Source organism: Paralichthys olivaceus, chromosome 12, assembly GCF_024713975.1.
Source record: "Paralichthys olivaceus isolate ysfri-2021 chromosome 12, ASM2471397v2, whole genome shotgun sequence".
Classification (NCBI taxonomy): domain Eukaryota; kingdom Metazoa; phylum Chordata; class Actinopteri; order Pleuronectiformes; family Paralichthyidae; genus Paralichthys; species Paralichthys olivaceus.
Window position 1 is genome coordinate 5,748,269 of NC_091104.1, and position 25,111 is coordinate 5,773,379.

Here is a 25,111-nt window from a genome sequence, read left to right on the forward strand (position 1 = left end):
GGGGATGAGTACCCATTGGAGATCAAGATATTCTTCCACAACTTTTTTTCTGAAATTCATAGAGACTTGGGCATTTCGGGATTGATAGAGGGTTGCCTGCCACGCAACCACACCGAATTTCAGCACGTTTCGAGCAAGCAGCGCGGAGTTATTCACCCTATGGTCAATATGGGTTAGAGTTGCAATTAGGGTTAGGGTTAGGGTTGTGATTAGGGTTAGGGTTAGGGTTGTGATTAGGGTTAGGGTTGGGGATGAGTACCCATTGGAGATCAAGATATTCTTCCACAACTTTTTTTTCTGTAGGTCATAGAGACTTGGAAGTTGGTTCCATCTCCACTAATGTGGGTGTGCCCGATCCATTGGTACCACCCGCGAGCTTCTACGACCTTTGGAAGGGGTAGGGTTAGGGTTGTGATTAGTGTTTGCTTTTTGGGTTGTGATTAGGGTTAGGGTTAGGGATGAAAACCTATAGGAGTTCAAGATATTCTTCAATAACTTTTTTTCTGAAGGTCATAGAGACTTGGAAGTTGGTTCCATCTCCACTAATGTGGCTATGCCCGATCCATTGGGACCATCCCCGAGCTTCTACGACCTTCGGAAATGGCGAAACCACCAAATCTATTAAAAAAAGTACAAGATATTTCTGAATAACTTTTTTTCTGAAAGTCATAGAGACTTGGGCATTTCGGGATTGATAGAGGGTTGCCTGCCACGCAACCACACCGAATTTCAGCACGTTTCGAGCAAGCAGCGCGGAGTTATTCACCCTATGGTGAATATGGGTTAGAGTTGCAATTAGGGTTAGGGTTAGGGTTGTGATTAGGGTTAGGGTTAGGGTTGTGATTAGGGTTAGGGTTGGGGATGAGTACCCATTGGAGATTCAATTCAATTCAATTCAATTTTATTTATATAGCGCCAATTCATAATTTACATTATCTCAAGGCACTTTACATTTAAAGGTCAAGACCTTAAAACAATATTAACATAGAGAAACCCAACAGTTCCCACAATGAGCAAGCACAGGCGACTGTGGAGAGGAAAAACTCCCTCATTAACAGGGAGAAACCTCTGGCAGAACCAGGCTCAATGTGGGCGGTCATCTGCCTCGACCGGTTGGGGTGAGGAAAGAAAAGTAAGGGGGGAGGAAAGGAGAGATGGGTGGAAAGCGGGGGAGAGAAGAGAGATGAGGTGGAGAGAGAGAGACCGGTAACAATTTGGCACCATCAAAATCAAGGCTAACCATAACAATAACAATGTATAGATCTACAACATGACTAGATATATTAATAAATTGCTGAGTTCTTGTAATAAATGCAGACAATGGTGATGGTGGTCGTTGTGGTCCTGTAGTCCCGGTGCCGGAGTTATCTGAAACGAGATAGAGAGAAGAGCCAGAGGGACTATGGGAGGACAAAGTGACACTTTGACATGATGACATGTTAAAACTAATAAATAAATAAATAAATGAGTGTGGGGGGGCAGAGAGACAGAGAGACAGAGGGAAGTGAAGAAGTGCTCAGTGCATGATGGGCGTTCCCCCAGCAGTCTAAACCTATAGCAGCACAACTAAGGGATGGTTCAGGACTCACCTGATCCATCCCTAACTATAGGCTTTGTCAAAAAGGAACGTTTTTAGTTTTACTTTAAATGCTGAGACAGTGTCTGCCTCCCGAACCCAGAGTGGGAGCTGGTTCCACAGGAGAGGAGCCTGATAGCTAAATGTTCTACCTCCTGCTCTACTCTTACAGACTCTTGGAACCACTAGAGAGCCTGTGTTTTGGGAACGAAGTGATCTACTTGGATAATAAGGTGTTATCAGCTCTTTGATATATGAGGGGGCGTGATTGTTGAGGGCTTTAAAAGTGAGGAGCAGGATCTTAAATTCTATTCTAAATTTTACCGGGAGCCAATGTAAGGAAGCTAAGACAGGAGTGATATGATCTCTCCTTCTAGTTCCTGTCAGCACTCGTGCTGCAGCATTTTGGACCAACTGGAGACTTTTAACAGTCTTCATGGAGCATCCTGCTAATAGAGAGTTGCAGTAATCTAATCTAGAGGTTACAAACGCGTGGACTAGTTTTTCAGCATCCTGCTTAGACAGGATGTTTCTAATTTTGTTAATATTGCGCAGATGGAAGAAAGCCGTCCTAGACACTAGTTTAATATGGGGGTCAAATGACATGTCTTGGTCGAACAACACTCCAAGGTTCCTCACAGTGGAGCTGGAAGCCAGACTGACACCATCCAAAGTGACTATCTGGTCAGACAGTGTTTCTCTGAGATGTTTAGGGCCAATTACAACAACCTCAGTTTTGTCTGAGTTTAAAAGTAGAAAATTTTGGGTCATCCACGCCTTGATATCTTCGAGACATTCCTGAAGTTGAACTAGGCGATTAGATTCATCATGCTTCAAGGAAATATACAATTGGGTGTCGTCTGCATAGCAGTGGAATTGTATGTGGTGCTGTCTGATAATGTTGCCTAAGGGGAGCATATATAGGGTGAAGAGTATTGGTCCAAGGACAGAACCTTGTGGAACTCCATGATTAACTTGCATGTGCATGGAGGAGTCATTGTTAACATTAACAAATTGGAATCTATCTGATAAATATGATTTAAACCAGTGTAGTGCTGTTCCTTTAATTCCTATATGTTGTTCTAATCTCTGTAGCAGAATCTTATGATCTATTGTGTCGAAGGCTGCACTAAGGTCCAACAAGACGAGGACAGAGACAAGTCCATCATCTGATGCCATAAGAAGGTCATTAGTGACTTTCAATAGTGCTGTTTCTGTGCTGTGATAGGTTCTAAATCCTGACTGAAATTTTTCCAATAAACCGTTACTATCTAAGTAACCACACAGCTGGTTAGCAACGGCTTTTTCTAGGATTTTGGAAATGAAGGGCAGGTTGGATATGGGTCTATAATTAGCTAAAACCTCTGGATCAAGCGTAGGCTTTTTAAGCAGAGGTTTAATAACGGCTACCTTAAAAGCCTGTGGTACGTAGCCGGTTAGCAAAGACATGTTAATCTGATTTAATATGGAACTGTCAATTAGGGGGAGGACTTCTTTAAAAAGTCTAGTTGGAACAGAGTCCAGCTGACAAGTAGTTGGTTTGGATGATGAAACTAACGAGGTCAGTTCAGGAAGATCAATAGAGTAAAATTTGTTTAGACATAAATCTGGTGCTATGGTTTCAGGACCAGACAATGAATCCGTGTTATTCACTGGGAGGAGGTCGTTGATTTTATCCCTGATGGTTGTAATTTTATTAGCGAAGAAGCTCATGAAGTCATTGCTTCTCAGATCTAGAGGAATAGATGGGTCAGTGGAGGTGTGACTTTCTGTCAGCCTGGCTACAGTGCTGAAGAGGAACCTGGGGTTGTTCCTATTTTCTTCTATTAGTAATGAGTAATACGAGGTTTGGGCATTTCTAAGTGCTTTTTTGTAATTTATAAGGCTATTCTTCCAGGCTAGGTGGAAGTCTTGGCGATTGGTGGAGCGCCACTTCCTTTCTAGCTTCCGCGATGTCTGTTTTAGAACGCGCGTTTGGGAATTATACCACGGAGCTAATCTCCTCTGACTTACTCTCTTCTTTTTTAATGGGGCGACAGCTTCAAGTGCTGTTTTTAGTGAGGCTGCAGTACTATTTACAAAGTTATCAACGAGTGTGGGAGTAAGGTTTTGATAATCTTCTTGTATTGTACTGACACATGGCTGAGAGGGAAGTGAGGAAGGGAGCAGTTCTTTAAATTTGTGAACAGTTTTGTCAGATAAACATCGACTGTAATAGACTTTCCGTCCAGAATTGACGTAATTAACAATTCTGAATTCAAATGTAAGTAAAAAATGGTCAGACAGAAGCGGGTTCTGTTGGAATATTGTTACATTTTCTATGTCAATGCCATATGTCAGGACAAGATCAAGAGTGTGATTCAGGCAGTGGGTCGGTTGATTCACATGTTGAGTGAAACCAATCGAGTCTATTATTGATTTAAATGCTGAACTAAAGCTGTCATTGGCAACATCTACATGAATATTAAAATCACCGGCTATAATGATTTGATCTGTTTTAAGGACTAATTCTGATAAAAATTCCGAGAATTCAGATAGGAATTCAGAGTAAGGGGCGGGTGGACGATAAATGATGACTATATTAATTGGTTTATGTGACGTCAGGCTTGGGTGGACGAGGCTGGTTCTAAGATTTTCGAAAGAGTTATAACTCTCTTTTGGTCGGGGGTTGATAGATAGATCAGATTTAAAGATTGCTGCAACCCCTCCACCTCTGCCTGTGTTCCGAGGAATGTGAGTATTAGAGTGGGTTGGGGGCGTCGCTTCATTTAAACCTACATATTCTCCATCTTGTAGCCAAGTTTCGGTTAAGCATAATAAATCTATTTGATGATCAGTAATGAGATCATTTATAAGTAAAGATTTTGAATTTAGTGACCTGATATTTAATAAAGCGCATTTTATAGTTGTGTTTTCAGCTGATGTTTTGGCTGTGTTAATTTTGACTAAGTTTGAGTGTATCACCCCTCTCCTGTGTACTTTTGATTTAAAGAAATTAGGTGGTCGGGTGGCAGACACAGTTTCTATAGGACATTGTGATGGTGACTGTTTGAATAGAAGCGCAGAGAAGCGTGTAGGACTGCGACTCTGCCTCCTGGTCTCAACTCTGGATTGTCACGGTGTGGACTTTCTAACAAACGTCGTCATGTTTCTAGATATGAGAGCTGCTCCATCCCAAGTGGGATGAATACAGTCTCTCCTAATCAGACCAGGTTTCCCCCAAAAAGTTTTCCAATTGTTAACGAAGCCCACGTTGTTATCTGGACACCACCTCGACAGCCAGCGGTGAAAGGATGACGTGCGGCTAAACGTGTCATCGCTGGAAACATTAGGCAGGGGTCCAGAGAAAATTACGGAGTCCGACATTGTTTTTGCATATGTACACACCGAATCAATATTGATTTTTGTGATCTCCGACTGACGTAGTCGGAGGTCATTACTGCCGACGTGAATAATAATCTTACTGTACTTACGCTTACCCTTAGCCAGCAGTTTTAAATAGGACTCTACGTCGCCCGCTCTGGCCCCGGGAATACATTTAACTGTGGTCGCTGGTGTCGCTAACTTCACGTTCCTTAGAATAGAGTCGCCAATAACCAGAGTTTGTTGCTCAGCGGGTGTGTCGCTGAGTGGGGAAAATTTATTAGACACGTGAACGGGTTGGTGGTGAACCTGGGGCTTCGGTTTAGGGCTACGCTTCTTGTTTCGCACAGTCACCCAACCCACCTGTCCTCCCGGCTGCTCGGGAGCTGCTGGGGGGGCTGGAGAAGCTACAGCTATGTGGCTCGCACCGGCTACTGGGGACTGGCTAGCTACATCTCTACACGATCTACTCTCCATGGTGCAGAGCCGCGACTCTAAAAGGCTCATCCTCGCCTCCATCCTGGCAAATAAGCTACATTTAACACATGTGTCGTTATCGCTAAAGGAGGCAGAAGAGTGACTGAACATCAAACACACTGAGCAGGAGAGAGCAGGGGAGTGAGAGGGAGAAGCCATCGTTAGCTGCTAATGCTAAATTGCTTTAGCTAACGGGTAGTGTGTAGCTCACAGTGGTTTTATCAACGAGTCGCTGAGACAAGGGGGTGTATGAGCGACAAGTCAAGATAGCACAACTATGAAAGCAACTTAGAATTAGCGTAAATGATTAGGATGTGAAAGGGTACAGTGAGAGACGAGGAGGAGAAGAGACCGATACAACACACAGTAGCTAACACCGGAAGTGACACAATACGCTCACCGCAATACGTCAGCACGTCCCCTCAAGATCAAGATATTCTTCCACAACTTTTTTTCTGTAGGTCATAGAGACTTGGAAGTTGGTTCCATCTCCACTAATGTGGGTGTGCCCGATCCATTGGTACCACCCACGAGCTTCTACGACCTTTGGAAGGGGTAGGGTTAGGGTTGTGATTAGTGTTTGCTTTTTGGGTTGTGATTAGGGTTAGGGTTAGGGATGAAAACCTATAGGAGTTCAAGATATTCTTCAATAACTTTTTTTCTGAAGGTCATAGAGACTTGGAAGTTGGTTCCATCTCCACTAATGTGGCTATGCCCGATCCATTGGGACCATCCCCGAGCTTCTACGACCTTCGGAAATGGCGAAACCACCAAATCTATTAAAAAAAGTACAAGATATTTCTGAATAACTTTTTTTCTGAAAGTCATAGAGACTTGGGCATTTCGGGATTGATAGAGGGTTGCCTGCCACGCAACCACACCGAATTTCAGCACGTTTCGAGCAAGCAGCGCGGAGTTATTCACCCTATGGTGAATATGGGTTAGAGTTGCAATTAGGGTTGTGATTAGGGTTAGGGTTAGGGTTGTGATTAGGGTTAGGGTTGGGGATGAGTACCCATTGGAGATCAAGATATTCTTCCACAACTTTTTTTCTGTAGGTCATAGAGACTTGGAAGTTGGTTCCATCTCCACTAATGTGGGTGTGCCCGATCCATTGGTACCACCCGCGAGCTTCTACGACCTTTGGAAGGGGTAGGGTTAGGGTTGTGATTAGTGTTTGCTTTTTGGGTTGTGATTAGGGTTAGGGTTAGGGATGAAAACCTATAGGAGTTCAAGATATTCTTCAATAACTTTTTTTCTGAAGGTCATAGAGACTTGGAAGTTGGTTCCATCTCCACTAATGTGGCTATGCCCGATCCATTGGGACCATCCCCGAGCTTCTACGACCTTCGGAAATGGCGAAACCACCAAATCTATTCAAAAAAGTACAAGATATTTCTGAATAACTTTTTTTCTGAAAGTCATAGAGACTTGGGCATTTCGGGATTGATAGAGGGTTGCCTGCCACGCAACCACACCGAATTTCAGCACGTTTCGAGCAAGCAGCGCGGAGTTATTCACCCTATGGTGAATATGGGTTAGAGTTGCAATTAGGGTTGTGATTAGGGTTAGGGTTAGGGTTGTGATTAGGGTTAGGGTTGGGGATGAGTACCCATTGGAGATCAAGATATTCTTCCACAACTTTTTTTCTGTAGGTCATAGAGACTTGGAAGTTGGTTCCATCTCCACTAATGTGGGTGTGCCCGATCCATTGGTACCACCCGCGAGCTTCTACGACCTTTGGAAGGGGTAGGGTTAGGGTTGTGATTAGTGTTTGCTTTTTGGGTTGTGATTAGGGTTAGGGTTAGGGATGAAAACCTATAGGAGTTCAAGATATTCTTCAATAACTTTTTTTCTGAAGGTCATAGAGACTTGGAAGTTGGTTCCATCTCCACTAATGTGGCTATGCCCGATCCATTGGGACCATCCCCGAGCTTCTACGACCTTCGGAAATGGCGAAACCACCAAATCTATTCAAAAAAGTACAAGATATTTCTGAATAACTTTTTTTCTGAAAGTCATAGAGACTTGGGCATTTCGGGATTGATAGAGGGTTGCCTGCCACGCAACCACACCGAATTTCAGCACGTTTCGAGCAAGCAGCGCGGAGTTATTCACCCTATGGTGAATATGGGTTAGGGTTGTGATTAGGGTTAGGGTTAGGGTTGTGATTAGGGTTAGGGTTGGGGATGAGTACCCATTGGAGATCAAGATATTCTTCCACAACTTTTTTTCTGTAGGTCATAGAGACTTGGAAGTTGGTTCCATCTCCACTAATGTGGGTGTGCCCGATCCATTGGTACCACCCGCGAGCGTCTACGACCTTTGGAAGGGGTAGGGTTAGGGTTGTGATTAGTGTTTGCTTTTTGGGTTGTGATTAGGGTTAGGGTTAGGGATGAAAACCTATAGGAGTTCAAGATATTCTTCAATAACTTTTTTTCTGAAGGTCATAGAGACTTGGAAGTTGGTTCCATCTCCACTAATGTGGCTATGCCCGATCCATTGGGACCATCCCCGAGCTTCTACGACCTTCGGAAATGGCGAAACCACCAAATCTATTAAAAAAAGTACAAGATATTTCTGAATAACTTTTTTTCTGAAAGTCATAGAGACTTGGGCATTTCGGGATTGATAGAGGGTTGCCTGCCACGCAACCACACCGAATTTCAGCACGTTTCGAGCAAGCAGCGCGGAGTTATTCACCCTATGGTCAATATGGGTTAGAGTTGCAATTAGGGTTGTGATTAGGGTTAGGGTTGGGGATGAGTACCCATTGGAGATCAAGATATTCTTCCACAACTTTTTTTCTGTAGGTCATAGAGACTTGGAAGTTGGTTCCATCTCCACTAATGTGGGTGTGCCCGATCCATTGGTACCACCCGCGAGCTTCTACGACCTTTGGAAGGGGTAGGGTTAGGGTTGTGATTAGTGTTTGCTTTTTGGGTTGTGATTAGGGTTAGGGTTAGGGATGAAAACCTATAGGAGTTCAAGATATTCTTCAATAACTTTTTTTCTGAAGGTCATAGAGACTTGGAAGTTGGTTCCATCTCCACTAATGTGGCTATGCCCGATCCATTGGGACCATCCCCGAGCTTCTACGACCTTCGGAAATGGCGAAACCACCAAATCTATTCAAAAAAGTACAAGATATTTCTGAATAACTTTTTTTCTGAAAGTCATAGAGACTTGGGCATTTCGGGATTGATAGAGGGTTGCCTGCCACGCAACCACACCGAATTTCAGCACGTTTCGAGCAAGCAGCGCGGAGTTATTCACCCTATGGTGAATATGGGTTAGAGTTGCAATTAGGGTTAGGGTTAGGGTTGTGATTAGGGTTAGGGTTAGGGTTGTGATTAGGGTTAGGGTTGGGGATGAGTACCCATTGGAGATCAAGATATTCTTCCACAACTTTTTTTCTGTAGGTCATAGAGACTTGGAAGTTGGTTCCATCTCCACTAATGTGGGTGTGCCCGATCCATTGGTACCACCCGCGAGCTTCTACGACCTTTGGAAGGGGTAGGGTTAGGGTTGTGATTAGTGTTTGCTTTTTGGGTTGTGATTAGGGTTAGGGTTAGGGATGAAAACCTATAGGAGTTCAAGATATTCTTCAATAACTTTTTTTCTGAAGGTCATAGAGACTTGGAAGTTGGTTCCATCTCCACTAATGTGGCTATGCCCGATCCATTGGGACCATCCCCGAGCTTCTACGACCTTCGGAAATGGCGAAACCACCAAATCTATTCAAAAAAGTACAAGATATTTCTGAATAACTTTTTTTCTGAAAGTCATAGAGACTTGGGCATTTCGGGATTGATAGAGGGTTGCCTGCCACGCAACCACACCGAATTTCAGCACGTTTCGAGCAAGCAGCGCGGAGTTATTCACCCTATGGTCAATATGGGTTAGAGTTGCAATTAGGGTTAGGGTTAGGGTTGTGATTAGGGTTAGGGTTGGGGATGAGTACCCATTGGAGATCAAGATATTCTTCCACAACTTTTTTTCTGTAGGTCATAGAGACTTGGAAGTTGGTTCCATCTCCACTAATGTGGGTGTGCCCGATCCATTGGTACCACCCGCGAGCTTCTACGACCTTTGGAAGGGGTAGGGTTAGGGTTGTGATTAGTGTTTGCTTTTTGGGTTGTGATTAGGGTTAGGGTTAGGGATGAAAACCTATAGGAGTTCAAGATATTCTTCAATAACTTTTTTTCTGAAGGTCATAGAGACTTGGAAGTTGGTTCCATCTCCACTAATGTGGCTAGGCCCGATCCATTGGGACCATCCCCGAGCTTCTACGACCTTCGGAAATGGCGAAACCACCAAATCTATTAAAAAAAGTACAAGATATTTCTGAATAACTTTTTTTCTGAAAGTCATAGAGACTTGGGCATTTCGGGATTGATAGAGGGTTGCCTGCCACGCAACCACACCGAATTTCAGCACGTTTCGAGCAAGCAGCGCGGAGTTATTCACCCTATGGTCAATATGGGTTAGAGTTGCAATTAGGGTTAGGGTTAGGGTTGTGATTAGGGTTAGGGTTAGGGTTGTGATTAGGGTTAGGGTTGGGGATGAGTACCCATTGGAGATCAAGATATTCTTCCACAACTTTTTTTCTGTAGGTCATAGAGACTTGGAAGTTGGTTCCATCTCCACTAATGTGGGTGTGCCCGATCCATTGGTACCACCCGCGAGCGTATACGACCTTTGGAAGGGGTAGGGTTAGGGTTGTGATTAGTGTTTGCTTTTTGGGTTGTGATTAGGGTTAGGGTTAGGGATGAAAACCTATAGGAGTTCAAGATATTCTTCAATAACTTTTTTTCTGAAGGTCATAGAGACTTGGAAGTTGGTTCCATCTCCACTAATGTGGCTATGCCCGAACCATTGGGACCATCCCCGAGCTTCTATGACCTTCGGAAATGGCGAAACCACCAAATCTATTAAAAAAAGTACAAGATATTTCTGAATAACTTTTTTTCTGAAAGTCATAGAGACTTGGGCATTTCGGGATTGATAGAGGGTTGCCTGCCACGCAACCACACCGAATTTCAGCACGTTTCGAGCAAGCAGCGCGGAGTTATTCACCCTATGGTGAATATGGGTTAGAGTTGCAATTAGGGTTAGGGTTAGGGTTGTGATTAGGGTTAGGGTTGGGGATGAGTACCCATTGGAGATCAAGATATTCTTCCACAACTTTTTTTCTGTAGGTCATAGAGACTTGGAAGTTGGTTCCATCTCCACTAATGTGGGTGTGCCCGATCCATTGGTACCACCCGCGAGCTTCTACGACCTTTGGAAGGGGTAGGGTTAGGGTTGTGATTAGTGTTTGCTTTTTGGGTTGTGATTAGGGTTAGGGTTAGGGATGAAAACCTATAGGAGTTCAAGATATTCTTCAATAACTTTTTTTCTGAAGGTCATAGAGACTTGGAAGTTGGTTCCATCTCCACTAATGTGGCTATGCCCGATCCATTGGGACCATCCCCGAGCTTCTACGACCTTCGGAAATGGCGAAACCACCAAATCTATTCAAAAAAGTACAAGATATTTCTGAATAACTTTTTTTCTGAAAGTCATAGAGACTTGGGCATTTCGGGATTGATAGAGGGTTGCCTGCCACGCAACCACACCGAATTTCAGCACGTTTCGAGCAAGCAGCGCGGAGTTATTCACCCTATGGTGAATATGGGTTAGAGTTGCAATTAGGGTTAGGGTTAGGGTTGTGATTAGGGTTAGGGTTAGGGTTGTGATTAGGGTTAGGGTTGGGGATGAGTACCCATTGGAGATCAAGATATTCTTCCACAACTTTTTTTCTGTAGGTCATAGAGACTTGGAAGTTGGTTCCATCTCCACTAATGTGGGTGTGCCCGATCCATTGGTACCACCCGCGAGCTTCTACGACCTTTGGAAGGGGTAGGGTTAGGGTTGTGATTAGTGTTTGCTTTTTGGGTTGTGATTAGGGTTAGGGTTAGGGATGAAAACCTATAGGAGTTCAAGATATTCTTCAATAACTTTTTTTCTGAAGGTCATAGAGACTTGGAAGTTGGTTCCATCTCCACTAATGTGGCTATGCCCGATCCATTGGGACCATCCCCGAGCTTCTACGACCTTCGGAAATGGCGAAACCACCAAATCTATTCAAAAAAGTACAAGATATTTCTGAATAACTTTTTTTCTGAAAGTCATAGAGACTTGGGCATTTCGGGATTGATAGAGGGTTGCCTGCCACGCAACCACACCGAATTTCAGCACGTTTCAAGCAAGCAGCGCGGAGTTATTCACCCTATGGTCAATATGGGTTAGAGTTGCAATTAGGGTTAGGGTTAGGGTTGTGATTAGGGTTAGGGTTAGGGTTGTGATTAGGGTTAGGGTTGGGGATGAGTACCCATTGGAGATCAAGATATTCTTCCACAACTTTTTTTCTGTAGGTCATAGAGACTTGGAAGTTGGTTCCATCTCCACTAATGTGGGTGTGCCCGATCCATTGGTACCACCCGCGAGCTTCTACGACCTTTGGAAGGGGTAGGGTTAGGGTTGTGATTAGTGTTTGCTTTTTGGGTTGTGATTAGGGTTAGGGTTAGGGATGAAAACCTATAGGAGTTCAAGATATTCTTCAATAACTTTTTTTCTGAAGGTCATAGAGACTTGGAAGTTGGTTCCATCTCCACTAATGTGGCTATGCCCGATCCATTGGGACCATCCCCGAGCTTCTACGACCTTCGGAAATGGCGAAACCACCAAATCTATTTAAAAAAGTACAAGATATTTCTGAATAACTTTTTTTCTGAAAGTCATAGAGACTTGGGCATTTCGGGATTGATAGAGGGTTGCCTGCCACGCAACCACACCGAATTTCAGCACGTTTCGAGCAAGCAGCGCGGAGTTATTCACCCTATGGTGAATATGGGTTAGAGTTGCAATTAGGGTTAGGGTTAGGGTTGTGATTAGGGTTAGGGTTAGGGTTGTGATTAGGGTTAGGGTTGGGGATGAGTACCCATTGGAGATCAAGATATTCTTCCACAACTTTTTTTCTGTAGGTCATAGAGACTTGGAAGTTGGTTCCATCTCCACTAATGTGGGTGTGCCCGATCCATTGGTACCACCCGCGAGCTTCTACGACCTTTGGAAGGGGTAGGGTTAGGGTTGTGATTAGTGTTTGCTTTTTGGGTTGTGATTAGGGTTAGGGTTAGGGATGAAAACCTATAGGAGTTCAAGATATTCTTCAATAACTTTTTTTCTGAAGGTCATAGAGACTTGGAAGTTGGTTCCATCTCCACTAATGTGGCTATGCCCGATCCATTGGGACCATCCCCGAGCTTCTACGACCTTCGGAAATGGCGAAACCACCAAATCTATTCAAAAAAGTACAAGATATTTCTGAATAACTTTTTTTCTGAAAGTCATAGAGACTTGGGCATTTCGGGATTGATAGAGGGTTGCCTGCCACGCAACCACACCGAATTTCAGCACGTTTCGAGCAAGCAGCGCGGAGTTATTCACCCTATGGTGAATATGGGTTAGAGTTGCAATTAGGGTTAGGGTTAGGGTTGTGATTAGGGTTAGGGTTGGGGATGAGTACCCATTGGAGATCAAGATATTCTTCCACAACTTTTTTTCTGTAGGTCATAGAGACTTGGAAGTTGGTTCCATCTCCACTAATGTGGGTGTGCCCGATCCATTGGTACCACCCGCGAGCTTCTACGACCTTTGGAAGGGGTAGGGTTAGGGTTGTGATTAGTGTTTGCTTTTTGGGTTGTGATTAGGGTTAGGGTTAGGGATGAAAACCTATAGGAGTTCAAGATATTCTTCAATAACTTTTTTTCTGAAGGTCATAGAGACTTGGAAGTTGGTTCCATCTCCACTAATATGGCTATGCCCGATCCATTGGGACCATCCCCGAGCTTCTACGACCTTCGGAAATGGCGAAACCACCAAATCTATTCAAAAAAGTACAAGATATTTCTGAATAACTTTTTTTCTGAAAGTCATAGAGACTTGGGCATTTCGGGATTGATAGAGGGTTGCCTGCCACGCAACCACACCGAATTTCAGCACGTTTCGAGCAAGCAGCGCGGAGTTATTCACCCTATGGTGAATATGGGTTAGAGTTGCAATTAGGGTTAGGGTTAGGGTTGTGATTAGGGTTAGGGTTGGGGATGAGTACCCATTGGAGATCAAGATATTCTTCCACAACTTTTTTTCTGTAGGTCATAGAGACTTGGAAGTTGGTTCCATCTCCACTAATGTGGGTGTGCCCGATCCATTGGTACCACCCGCGAGCTTCTACGACCTTTGGAAGGGGTAGGGTTAGGGTTGTGATTAGTGTTTGCTTTTTGGGTTGTGATTAGGGTTAGGGTTAGGGATGAAAACCTATAGGAGTTCAAGATATTCTTCAATAACTTTTTTTCTGAAGGTCATAGAGACTTGGAAGTTGGTTCCATCTCAACTAATGTGGCTATGCTCGATCCATTGGGACCATCCCCGAGCTTCTACGACCTTCGGAAGTGGCGAAACCACTAAATCTATTAAAAAAAGTACAAGATATTTCTGAATAACTTTTTTTCTGAAAGTCATAGAGACTTGGGCATTTCGGGATTGATAGAGGGTTGCCTGCCACGCAACCACACCGAATTTCAGCACGTTTCGAGCAAGCAGCGCGGAGTTATTCACCCTATGGTCAATATGGGTTAGAGTTGCAATTAGGGTTAGGGTTAGGGTTGTGATTAGGGTTAGGGTTAGGGTTGTGATTAGGGTTAGGGTTGGGGATGAGTACCCATTGGAGATCAAGATATTCTTCCACAACTTTTTTTCTGTAGGTCATAGAGACTTGGAAGTTGGTTCCATCTCCACTAATGTGGGTGTGCCCGATCCATTGGTACCACCCGCGAGCGTCTACGACCTTTGGAAGGGGTAGGGTTAGGGTTGTGATTAGTGTTTGCTTTTTGGGTTGTGATTAGGGTTAGGGTTAGGGATGAAAACCTATAGGAGTTCAAGATATTCTTCAATAACTTTTTTTCTGAAGGTCATAGAGACTTGGAAGTTGGTTCCATCTCCACTAATGTGGCTATGCCCGATCCATTGGGACCATCCCCGAGCTTCTACGACCTTCGGAAATGGCGAAACCACCAAATCTATTAAAAAAAGTACAAGATATTTCTGAATAACTTTTTTTCTGAAAGTCATAGAGACTTGGGCATTTCGGGATTGATAGAGGGTTGCCTGCCACGCAACCACACCGAATTTCAGCACGTTTCGAGCAAGCAGCGCGGAGTTATTCACCCTATGGTCAATATGGGTTAGAGTTGCAATTAGGGTTAGGGTTAGGGTTGTGATTAGGGTTAGGGTTAGGGTTGTGATTAGGGTTAGGGTTGGGGATGAGTACCCATTGGAGATCAAGATATTCTTCCACAACTTTTTTTCTGTAGGTCATAGAGACTTGGAAGTTGGTTCCATCTCCACTAATGTGGGTGTGCCCGATCCATTGGTACCACCCGCGAGCGTCTACGACCTTTGGAAGGGATAGGGTTAGGGTTGTGATTAGTGTTTGCTTTTTGGGTTGTGATTAGGGTTAGGGTTAGGGATGAAAACCTATAGGAGTTCAAGATATTCTTCAATAACTTTTTTTCTGAAGGTCATAGAGACTTGGAAGTTGGTTCCATCTCCACTAATGTGGCTATGCCCGATCCATTGGGACCATCCCCGAGCTTCTATGACCTTCGGAAATGGCGAAACCACCAAATCTATTAAAAAAAGTACAAGATATTTCTGAATAACTTTTTTTCTGAAAGTCATAGAGACTTGGGCATTTCGGGATTGATAGAGGGTTGCCTGCCACGCAACCACACCGAATTTCAGCACGTTTCGAGCAAGCAGCGCGGAGTTATTCACCCTATGGTGAATATGGGTTAGAGTTGCAATTAGGGTTAGGGTTAGGGTTGTGATTAGGGTTAGGGTTGGGGATGAGTACCCATTGGAGATCAAGATATTCTTCCACAACTTTTTTTCTGTAGGTCATAGAGACTTGGAAGTTGGTTCCATCTCCACTAATGTGGGTGTGCCCGATCCATTGGTACCACCCGCGAGCGTCTACGACCTTTGGAAGGGATAGGGTTAGGGTTGTGATTAGTGTTTGCTTTTTGGGTTGTGATTAGGGTTAGGGTTAGGGATGAAAACCTATAGGAGTTCAAGATATTCTTCAATAACTTTTTTTCTGAAGGTCATAGAGACTTGGAAGTTGGTTCCATCTCCACTAATGTGGCTATGCCCGATCCATTGGGACCATCCCCGAGCTTCTATGACCTTCGGAAATGGCGAAACCACCAAATCTATTAAAAAAAGTACAAGATATTTCTGAATAACTTTTTTTCTGAAAGTCATAGAGACTTGGGCATTTCGGGATTGATAGAGGGTTGCCTGCCACGCAACCACACCGAATTTCAGCACGTTTCGAGCAAGCAGCGCGGAGTTATTCACCCTATGGTGAATATGGGTTAGAGTTGCAATTAGGGTTAGGGTTAGGGTTGTGATTAGGGTTAGGGTTGGGGATGAGTACCCATTGGAGATCAAGATATTCTTCCACAACTTTTTTTCTGTAGGTCATAGAGACTTGGAAGTTGGTTCCATCTCCACTAATGTGGGTGTGCCCGATCCATTGGTACCACCCGCGAGCTTCTACGACCTTTGGAAGGGGTAGGGTTAGGGTTGTGATTAGTGTTTGCTTTTTGGGTTGTGATTAGGGTTAGGGTTAGGGATGAAAACCTATAGGAGTTCAAGATATTCTTCAATAACTTTTTTTCTGAAGGTCATAGAGACTTGGAAGTTGGTTCCATCTCCACTAATGTGGCTATGCTCGATCCATTGGGACCATCCCCGAGCTTCTACGACCTTCGGAAATGGCGAAACCACCAAATCTATTAAAAAAAGTACAAGATATTTCTGAATAACTTTTTTTCTGAAAGGCATAGAGACTTGGGCATTTCGGGATTGATAGAGGGTTGCCTGCCACACAACCACACCGAATTTCAGCACGTTTCGAGCAAGCAGCGCGGAGTTATTCACCCTATGGTGAATATGGGTTAGAGTTGCAATTAGGGTTAGGGTTAGGGTTGTGATTAGGGTTAGGGTTGGGGATGAGTACCCATTGGAGATCAAGATATTCTTCCACAACTTTTTTTCTGTAGGTCATAGAGACTTGGAAGTTGGTTCCATCTCCACTAATGTGGGTGTGCCCGATCCATTGGTACCACCCGCGAGCTTCTACGACCTTTGGAAGGGGTAGGGTTAGGGTTGTGATTAGTGTTTGCTTTTTGGGTTGTGATTAGGGTTAGGGTTAGGGATGAAAACCTATAGGAGTTCAAGATATTCTTCAATAACTTTTTTTCTGAAGGTCATAGAGACTTGGAAGTTGGTTCCATCTCCACTAATGTGGCTATGCCCGATCCATTGGGACCATCCCCGAGCTTCTACGACCTTCGGAAATGGCGAAACCACCAAATCTATTAAAAAAAGTACAAGATATTTCTGAATAACTTTTTTTCTGAAAGTCATAGAGACTTGGGCATTTCGGGATTCATAGAGGGTTGCCTGCCACGCAACCACACCGAATTTCAGCACGTTTCGAGCAAGCAGCGCGGAGTTATTCACCCTATGGTCAATATGGGTTAGAGTTGCAATTAGGGTTAGGGTTAGGGTTGTGATTAGGGTTAGGGTTAGGGTTGTGATTAGGGTTAGGGTTGGGGATGAGTACCCATTGGAGATCAAGATATTCTTCCACAACTTTTTTTCTGTAGGTCATAGAGACTTGGAAGTTGGTTCCATCTCCACTAATGTGGGTGTGCCCGATCCATTGGTACCACCCGCGAGCGTCTACGACCTTTGGAAGGGGTAGGGTTAGGGTTGTGATTAGTGTTTGCTTTTTGGGTTGTGATTAGGGTTAGGGTTAGGGATGAAAACCTATAGGAGTTCAAGATATTCTTCAATAACTTTTTTTCTGAAGGTCATAGAGACTTGGAAGTTGGTTCCATCTCCACTAATGTGGCTATGCCCGATCCATTGGGACCATCCCCGAGCTTCTATGACCTTCGGAAATGGCGAAACCACCAAATCTATTAAAAAAAGTACAAGATATTTCTGAATAACTTTTTTTCTGAAAGTCATAGAGACTTGGGCATTTCGGGATTGATAGAGGGTTGCCTGCCACGCAACCACACCGAATTTCAGCACGTTTCGAGCAAGCAGCGCGGAGTTATTCACCCTATGGTGAATATGGGTTAGAGTTGCAATTAGGGTTAGGGTTAGGGTTGTGATTAGGGTTAGGGTTGGGGATGAGTACCCATTGGAGATCAAGATATTCTTCCACAACTTTTTTTCTGTAGGTCATAGAGACTTGGAAGTTGGTTCCATCTCCACTAATGTGGGTGTGCCCGATCCATTGGTACCACCCGCGAGCTTCTACGACCTTTGGAAGGGGTAGGGTTAGGGTTGTGATTAGTGTTTGCTTTTTGGGTTGTGATTAGGGTTAGGGTTAGGGATGAAAACCTATAGGAGTTCAAGATATTCTTCAATAACTTTTTTTCTGAAGGTCATAGAGACTTGGAAGTTGGTTCCATCTCCACTAATGTGGCTATGCTCGATCCATTGGGACCATCCCCGAGCTTCTACGACCTTCGGAAATGGCGAAACCACCAAATCTATTAAAAAAAGTACAAGATATTTCTGAATAACTTTTTTTCTGAAAGGCATAGAGACTTGGGCATTTCGGGATTGATAGAGGGTTGCCTGCCACACAACCACACCGAATTTCAGCACGTTTCGAGCAAGCAGCGCGGAGTTATTCACCCTATGGTGAATATGGGTTAGAGTTGCAATTAGGGTTAGGGTTAGGGTTGTGATTAGGGTTAGGGTTGGGGATGAGTACCCATTGGAGATCAAGATATTCTTCCACAACTTTTTTTCTGTAGGTCATAGAGACTTGGAAGTTGGTTCCATCTCCACTAATGTGGGTGTGCCCGATCCATTGGTACCACCCGCGAGCTTCTACGACCTTTGGAAGGGGTAGGGTTAGGGTTGTGATTAGTGTTTGCTTTTTGGGTTGTGATTAGGGTTAGGGTTAGGGATGAAAACCTATAGGAGTTCAAGATATTCTTCAATAACTTTTTTTCTGAAGGTCATAGAGACTTGGAAGTTGGTTCCATCTCCACTAATGTGGCTATGCCCGATCCATTGGGACCATCCCCGAGCTTCTACGACCTTCGGAAATGGCGAAACCACCAAATCTATTAAAAAAAGTACAAGATATTTCTGAATAACTTTTTTTCTGAAAGTCATAGAGACTTGGGCATTTCGGGATTCATAGAGGGTTGCCTGCCACGCAACCACACCGAATTTCAGCACGTTTCGAGCAAGCAGCGCGGAGTTATTCACCCTATGGTCAATATGGGTTAGAGTTGCAATTAGGGTTAGGGTTAGGGTTGTGATTAGGGTTAGGGTTAGGGTTGTGATTAGGGTTAGGGTTGGGGATGAGTACCCATTGGAGATCAAGATATTCTTCCACAACTTTTTTTCTGTAGGTCATAGAGACTTGGAAGTTGGTTCCATCTCCACTAATGTGGGTGTGCCCGATCCATTGGTACCACCCGCGAGCGTCTACGACCTTTGGAAGGGGTAGGGTTAGGGTTGTGATTAGTGTTTGCTTTTTGGGTTGTGATTAGGGTTAGGGTTAGGGATGAAAACCTATAGGAGTTCAAGATATTCTTCAATAACTTTTTTTCTGAAGGTCATAGAGACTTGGAAGTTGGTTCCATCTCCACTAATGTGGCTATGCCCGATCCATTGGGACCATCCCCGAGCTTCTATGACCTTCGGAAATGGCGAAACCACCAAATCTATTAAAAAAAGTACAAGATATTTCTGAATAACTTTTTTTCTGAAAGTCATAGAGACTTGGGCATTTCGGGATTGATAGAGGGTTGCCTGCCACGCAACCACACCGAATTTCAGCACGTTTCGAGCAAGCAGCGCGGAGTTATTCACCCTATGGTGAATATGGGTTAGAGTTGCAATTAGGGTTAGGGTTAGGGTTGTGATTAGGGTTAGGGTTGGGGATGAGTACCCATTGGAGATCAAGATATTCTTCCACAACTTTTTTTCTGTAGGTCATAGAGACTTGGAAGTTGGTTCCATCTCCACTAATGTGGGTGTGCCCGATCCATTGGTACCACCCGCGAGCTTCTACGACCTTTGGAAGGGGTAGGGTTAGGGTTGTGATTAGTGTTTGCTTTTTGGGTTGTGATTAGGGTTAGGGTTAGGGATGAAAACCTATAGGAGTTCAAGATATTCTTCAATAACTTTTTTTCTGAAGGTCATAGAGACTTGGAAGTTGGTTCCATCTCCACTAATGTGGCTATGCTCGATCCATTGGGACCATCCCCGAGCTTCTACGACCTTCGGAAGTGGCGAAACCACCAAATCTATTAAAAAAAGTACAAGATATTTCTGAATAACTTTTTTTCTGAAAGTCATAGAGACTTGGGCATTTCGGGATTGATAGAGGGTTCCCTGCCACGCAACCACACCGAATTTCAGCACGTTTCGAGCAAGCAGCGCGGAGTTATTCACCCTATGGTCAATATGGGTTAGAGTTGCAATTAGGGTTAGGGTTAGGGTTGTGATTAGGGTTAGGGTTAGGGTTGTGATTAGGGTTAGGGTTGGGGATGAGTACCCATTGGAGATCAAGATATTCTTCCACAACTTTTTTTCTGTAGGTCATAGAGACTTGGAAGTTGGTTCCATCTCCACTAATGTGGGTGTGCCCGATCCATTGGTACCACCCGCGAGCGTCTACGACCTTTGGAAGGGGTAGGGTTAGGGTTGTGATTAGTGTTTGCTTTTTGGGTTGTGATTAGGGTTAGGGTTAGGGATGAAAACCTATAGGAGTTCAAGATATTCTTCAATAACTTTTTTTCTGAAGGTCATAGAGACTTGGAAGTTGGTTCCATCTCCACTAATGTGGCTATGCCCGATCCATTGGGACCATCCCCGAGCTTCTACGACCTTCGGAAATGGCGAAACCACCAAATCTATTCAAAAAAGTACAAGATATTTCTGAATAACTTTTTTTCTGAAAGTCATAGAGACTTGGGCATTTCGGGATTGATAGAGGGTTGCCTGCCACGCAACCACACCGAATTTCAGCACGTTTCGAGCAAGCAGCGCGGAGTTATTCACCCTATGGTCAATATGGGTTAGAGTTGCAATTAGGGTTAGGGTTAGGGTTGTGATTAGGGTTAGGGTTGGGGATGAGTACCCATTGGAGATCAAGATATTCTTCCACAACTTTTTTTCTGTAGGTCATAGAGACTTGGAAGTTGGTTCCATCTCCACTAATGTGGGTGTGCCCGATCCATTGGTACCACCCGCGAGCTTCTACGACCTTTGGAAGGGATAGGGTTAGGGTTGTGATTAGTGTTTGCTTTTTGGGTTGTGATTAGGGTTAGGGTTAGGGATGAAAACCTATAGGAGTTCAAGATATTCTTCAATAACTTTTTTTCTGAAGGTCATAGAGACTTGGAAGTTGGTTCCATCTCCACTAATGTGGCTATGCCCGATCCATTGGGACCATCCCCGAGCTTCTATGACCTTCGGAAATGGCGAAACCACCAAATCTATTAAAAAAAGTACAAGATATTTCTGAATAACTTTTTTTCTGAAAGTCATAGAGACTTGGGCATTTCGGGATTGATAGAGGGTTGCCTGCCACGCAACCACACCGAATTTCAGCACGTTTCGAGCAAGCAGCGCGGAGTTATTCACCCTATGGTGAATATGGGTTAGAGTTGCAATTAGGGTTAGGGTTAGGGTTGTGATTAGGGTTAGGGTTGGGGATGAGTACCCATTGGAGATCAAGATATTCTTCCACAACTTTTTTTCTGTAGGTCATAGAGACTTGGAAGTTGGTTCCATCTCCACTAATGTGGGTGTGCCCGATCCATTGGTACCACCCGCGAGCTTCTACGACCTTTGGAAGGGGTAGGGTTAGGGTTGTGATTAGTGTTTGCTTTTTGGGTTGTGATTAGGGTTAGGGTTAGGGATGAAAACCTATAGGAGTTCAAGATATTCTTCAATAACTTTTTTTCTGAAGGTCATAGAGACTTGGAAGTTGGTTCCATCTCCACTAATGTGGCTATGCTCGATCCATTGGGACCATCCCCGAGCTTCTACGACCTTCGGAAATGGCGAAACCACCAAATCTATTAAAAAAAGTACAAGATATTTCTGAATAACTTTTTTTCTGAAAGGCATAGAGACTTGGGCATTTCGGGATTGATAGAGGGTTGCCTGCCACACAACCACACCGAATTTCAGCACGTTTCGAGCAAGCAGCGCGGAGTTATTCACCCTATGGTGAATATGGGTTAGAGTTGCAATTAGGGTTAGGGTTAGGGTTGTGATTAGGGTTAGGGTTGGGGATGAGTACCCATTGGAGATCAAGATATTCTTCCACAACTTTTTTTCTGTAGGTCATAGAGACTTGGAAGTTGGTTCCATCTCCACTAATGTGGGTGTGCCCGATCCATTGGTACCACCCGCGAGCTTCTACGACCTTTGGAAGGGGTAGGGTTAGGGTTGTGATTAGTGTTTGCTTTTTGGGTTGTGATTAGGGTTAGGGTTAGGGATGAAAACCTATAGGAGTTCAAGATATTCTTCAATAACTTTTTTTCTGAAGGTCATAGAGACTTGGAAGTTGGTTCCATCTCCACTAATGTGGCTATGCCCGATCCATTGGGACCATCCCCGAGCTTCTACGACCTTCGGAAATGGCGAAACCACCAAATCTATTAAAAAAAGTACAAGATATTTCTGAATAACTTTTTTTCTGAAAGTCATAGAGACTTGGGCATTTCGGGATTGATAGAGGGTTGCCTGCCACGCAACCACACCGAATTTCAGCACGTTTCGAGCAAGCAGCGCGGAGTTATTCACCCTATGGTCAATATGGGTTAGAGTTGCAATTAGGGTTAGGGTTAGGGTTGTGATTAGGGTTAGGGTTAGGGTTGTGATTAGGGTTAGGGTTGGGGATGAGTACCCATTGGAGATCAAGATATTCTTCCACAACTTTTTTTCTGTAGGTCATAGAGACTTGGAAGTTGGTTCCATCTCCACTAATGTGGGTGTGCCCGATCCATTGGTACCACCCGCGAGCGTCTACGACCTTTGGAAGGGGTAGGGTTAGAGTTGTGATTAGTGTTTGCTTTTTGGGTTGTGATTAGGGTTAGGGTTAGGGATGAAAACCTATAGGAGTTCAAGATATTCTTCAATAACTTTTTTTCTGAAGGTCATAGAGACTTGGAAGTTGGTTCAATCTCCACTAATGTGGCTATGCCCGATCCATTGGGACCATCCCCGAGCTTCTACGACCTTCGGAAATGGCGAAACCACCAAATCTATTCAAAAAAGTACAAGATATTTCTGAATAACTTTTTTTCTGAAAGTCATAGAGACTTGGGCATTTCGGGATTGATAGAGGGTTGCCTGCCACGCAACCACACCGAATTTCAGCACGTTTCGAGCAAGCAGCGCGGAGTTATTCACCCTATGGTCAATATGGGTTAGAGTTGCAATTAGGGTTAGGGTTAGGGTTGTGATTAGGGTTAGGGTTGGGGATGAGTACCCATTGGAGATCAAGATATTCTTCCACAACTTTTTTTCTGTAGGTCATAGAGACTTGGAAGTTGGTTCCATCTCCACTAATGTGGGTGTGCCCGATCCATTGGTACCACCCGCGAGCTTCTACGACCTTTGGAAGGGATAGGGTTAGGGTTGTGATTAGTGTTTGCTTTTTGGGTTGTGATTAGGGTTAGGGTTAGGGATGAAAACCTATAGGAGTTCAAGATATTCTTCAATAACTTTTTTTCTGAAGGTCATAGAGACTTGGAAGTTGGTTCCATCTCCACTAATGTGGCTATGCCCGATCCATTGGGACCATCCCCGAGCTTCTATGACCTTCGGAAATGGCGAAACCACCAAATCTATTAAAAAAAGTACAAGATATTTCTGAATAACTTTTTTTCTGAAAGTCATAGAGACTTGGGCATTTCGGGATTGATAGAGGGTTGCCTGCCACGCAACCACACCGAATTTCAGCACGTTTCGAGCAAGCAGCGCGGAGTTATTCACCCTATGGTGAATATGGGTTAGAGTTGCAATTAGGGTTAGGGTTAGGGTTGTGATTAGGGTTAGGGTTGGGGATGAGTACCCATTGGAGATCAAGATATTCTTCCACAACTTTTTTTCTGTAGGTCATAGAGACTTGGAAGTTGGTTCCATCTCCACTAATGTGGGTGTGCCCGATCCATTGGTACCACCCGCGAGCTTCTACGACCTTTGGAAGGGGTAGGGTTAGGGTTGTGATTAGTGTTTGCTTTTTGGGTTGTGATTAGGGTTAGGGTTAGGGATGAAAACCTATAGGAGTTCAAGATATTCTTCAATAACTTTTTTTCTGAAGGTCATAGAGACTTGGAAGTTGGTTCCATCTCCACTAATGTGGCTATGCTCGATCCATTGGGACCATCCCCGAGCTTCTACGACCTTCGGAAATGGCGAAACCACCAAATCTATTAAAAAAAGTACAAGATATTTCTGAATAACTTTTTTTCTGAAAGGCATAGAGACTTGGGCATTTCGGGATTGATAGAGGGTTGCCTGCCACACAACCACACCGAATTTCAGCACGTTTCGAGCAAGCAGCGCGGAGTTATTCACCCTATGGTGAATATGGGTTAGAGTTGCAATTAGGGTTAGGGTTAGGGTTGTGATTAGGGTTAGGGTTGGGGATGAGTACCCATTGGAGATCAAGATATTCTTCCACAACTTTTTTTCTGTAGGTCATAGAGACTTGGAAGTTGGTTCCATCTCCACTAATGTGGGTGTGCCCGATCCATTGGTACCACCCGCGAGCTTCTACGACCTTTGGAAGGGGTAGGGTTAGGGTTGTGATTAGTGTTTGCTTTTTGGGTTGTGATTAGGGTTAGGGTTAGGGATGAAAACCTATAGGAGTTCAAGATATTCTTCAATAACTTTTTTTCTGAAGGTCATAGAGACTTGGAAGTTGGTTCCATCTCCACTAATGTGGCTATGCCCGATCCATTGGGACCATCCCCGAGCTTCTACGACCTTCGGAAATGGCGAAACCACCAAATCTATTAAAAAAAGTACAAGATATTTCTGAATAACTTTTTTTCTGAAAGTCATAGAGACTTGGGCATTTCGGGATTGATAGAGGGTTGCCTGCCACGCAACCACACCGAATTTCAGCACGTTTCGAGCAAGCAGCGCGGAGTTATTCACCCTATGGTCAATATGGGTTAGAGTTGCAATTAGGGTTAGGGTTAGGGTTGTGATTAGGGTTAGGGTTAGGGTTGTGATTAGGGTTAGGGTTGGGGATGAGTACCCATTGGAGATCAAGATATTCTTCCACAACTTTTTTTCTGTAGGTCATAGAGACTTGGAAGTTGGTTCCATCTCCACTAATGTGGGTGTGCCCGATCCATTGGTACCACCCGCGAGCGTCTACGACCTTTGGAAGGGGTAGGGTTAGGGTTGTGATTAGTGTTTGCTTTTTGGGTTGTGATTAGGGTTAGGGTTAGGGATGAAAACCTATAGGAGTTCAAGATATTCTTCAATAACTTTTTTTCTGAAGGTCATAGA

The 25,111-nt window shown here is 44.0% G+C and overlaps 1 long non-coding RNA gene across 1 annotated transcript; it reads right to left on the reverse strand.

Moving 5' to 3' along the window:
* Positions 1-884: 884 nt before the first annotated feature.
* Positions 885-5,837, reverse strand: LOC138412336 (uncharacterized). Its single transcript, XR_011244775.1, has 2 exons — positions 5,056-5,837; positions 885-1,368 (listed from the first exon to the last, which is right to left on the reverse strand). It is a non-coding gene; the product is annotated as an uncharacterized lncRNA (long non-coding RNA).
* Positions 5,838-25,111: the final 19,274 nt, after the last annotated feature.